Here is a 2,878-nt window from a genome sequence, read left to right on the forward strand (position 1 = left end):
AATTACTTTACACAGAGAATCAACATCTCATCATTAATAGTTAAAACTACAACTTTAAAAAAGTGTGCTTACCCCAGTTCAGAGGCTAGCTTCTTTACCTTGAGCAGGATGTGCTGAACTGGGTGATGCTTCCAGGCAAAGGTAGCCCCAGGGCCTAAGGCCATTGCCAGTGGGGCCCATGTAGTAAAGGGTGAATTCAGAGGAGGGGTAGAGGGAGGGAGAAACTCTCTTCTCCTATGAGAGAGATTAATAAATACCCTCTTGACTCAAGGGAAGGGAGTAGGAGAAGGGTAACCAGGGTGGTTGAGGAGGTGTTTCAAAACTCCTTAATGATCGATCACAAAACTTCCCGAATCTGCTAAGATGTTTTTAGCTGTTCTAACTTTTCCCTGTAACCTCCAAGAAGAAGGATTCAGGGGTATAGAGGGAAGGGACTAAGTAAGCCTCAGGAAACCAAAAAGCACATGCAGTTTCCTCAATTTCCCAGAGCCAAGAGAATTGACGGAATTGAGCACACGCTTCCATCCTTGTCCTTTATACTGCAGAAGGTGTACCCAGGTCCATGGCCTCGAACCAAACCATGGACCGAGAGCCTGAAAGTGTCAGGCTGAATGTGAGACAGCCTCGTAACTGTCTGCTGGAAAAGTACCTCCAAGCCTTCCTAGGTGCTTGGAGAACAACTTCAACTGCAGGGCAAGAAAGAAGCAGGGAAGGTTTACATGCTTTCCAGTTTTGGCTGGAAAAGAACTTGGGGTCAGGCAGCTTCCCCATACGGGCCACCAAAATGTTGAGGTTTAAGGGTTTAGAAGTGCTAGGACCCCAAAATATCGAGAACAAAAGATGTAGGTCCTGCCCAAAAAATTCAACCCAAGCCTTCTTTCAGTCAAAGACAAAGTTTATTAGAACATTCGCCATATTGGTCAGACTCTTAAGGAATCTGAACATTACTGAGCTATTAGCTAGATTTTAAGAATCTGAGCAGGGGCTAGATTATAAGAATCTGAGCCTCAATCCTTACTTATAAAGAAAAAAGATCTCTTTATCCCAAATTTTCAAAAACCTAACCACAAACTGGCTTAGTTAGTGCAAGTGAGAGATATCACATACCCAGAGGGGCTAGAACAAATATAAAGGTGAAAATGGTAGCAAGGAGGGAGATGGAATGATAGATTCCATCCCACTTGTTCTTTTTCACTTACACATGTTGGCAGCAATTTGGGTTGGCAAGCCATGGCCTACTTTGTACTGTGCTGCCAGCTAAGAATGATTTTTACACTTTTTAATACAATAAAACTTTATTTTAAAATGTAAAAGTCATTCTTAGTGCAATGGTCATACAAAGCCGGCAGCTTGTAGTTTGCCAGCCTCTGTTCTAAGGCATTAATCTCTTTCCTCCTGGAATGTTTACTTACAGAAGGATAGAATGGAAAGGTATTTATTAAGTACTTACCATGTTCCAGGCACTACATAAGGTAAGTGCTGAGGATACAAATAGATAAATGAGACAGTCCTTGATCTCAAAGAGCCCACATTCTAATTAGGAGAGACAACAAACACATCTAGGGGAGTTCTGCTACAAAGCTGACAGAAAGGACAAGTGGTCCTTAGGACATGGCTGCAGAGTAGATGGTAAAACTCGAGTATCCTTATGGTGCAATGGTAGGGCAGATGGAAATGGGTATGTGAGGTCTACCCCACAGACAGAGGGCTGGAGGGGGACCTGGACCATAACTACTGGGAATGGAAGATCTTAGTGGGATCTGAGCAGGGGGTAGGCTGGGGTGTTAAAGGAAGGGGTTCCATGCTGGTCACCATCCTCTGCACCAGAGGCAGCCGGTGGAAATGGGTTGGGAGTCAGGGAACTTGAGTTCAAATCTAGCCTCAGATACTTACTAACTGTGTGATCCTAGGCAAGTCACTTAACTTCTGTTTGTACAGGGTTGTTATGAGGATCAAATGAGATAATATTTGTTTTTTTTTAACATATTTATTTTTATTTTTCAACATTCACTTCCATAAGATTTTCCAAATTTTCTCCCCCTCCTTCCTTCCTCTTCCCTTTCCCCAAGATAGCATGCAATCTGATATAGGCTCTACGCATACATTCAAATTAAACATATTTTCACATTAATCATGTTGTAAAGAAGAATTAGAACCAATGGAAGGAACCATGAGAAAGAAGAAACAGAACAAAGCAACAACAAAAACAGAGTAAATAGTATGCTTTGATCTGCATTCAGACTCTATAATTTTTTCTCTGGATGTGGACAGCATTTTCCATCGTGAGTCTTTTGGAGCTGTCTTAGATCCTTGCATTGCTGAGAAAAGCCAAGTCTATGAAACTTAGTTATCACACAATGTGGCTGTCATTGTGTACAATGTTCTCCTGGTTCTGCTCACTTCACTCAGCATCAGTTCATTTAATTCTTTCCAGGTTTTTCTGAAGTCTGCCTGCTCGTCATTTCTTATGGCACCATACTATTCTATTACATTCATATACCACAACTTGTTCAGCCATTCCTCAATTGATGGACATCCCTTCAATTTCCAATTCTTTGCTACCACAAAAAGAGCTGCTATAAATATTTTTGTACATGTGGGTCTTTTCCCTTTTTTATGATCACTTTGGGATACAAACCTAAAAGTGGTATTGCTGGATTAAGGGTATGCACAGTTTGATAACCCTTTGAGCATAGTTCCAAATTGCTCTCAAGAATGGTTAGATCAGTTCACAATTCCACCAATAATGCTTTAGTGTTCCAATTTTCCCACATCTTTTCCAACATGTATCATTTTCCTGTTAGTTAGCCAATCTGATAGGTGTGATGTAGTACCTCAGAGTTGTTTTGATTTGCACTTCTCTAATCAATAGTGATTT

The sequence above is a fragment of the Vombatus ursinus genome, unplaced genomic scaffold, assembly GCF_900497805.2.
Source record: "Vombatus ursinus unplaced genomic scaffold, bare-nosed wombat genome assembly UNPS02014811.1, whole genome shotgun sequence".
Taxonomy (NCBI): domain Eukaryota; kingdom Metazoa; phylum Chordata; class Mammalia; order Diprotodontia; family Vombatidae; genus Vombatus; species Vombatus ursinus.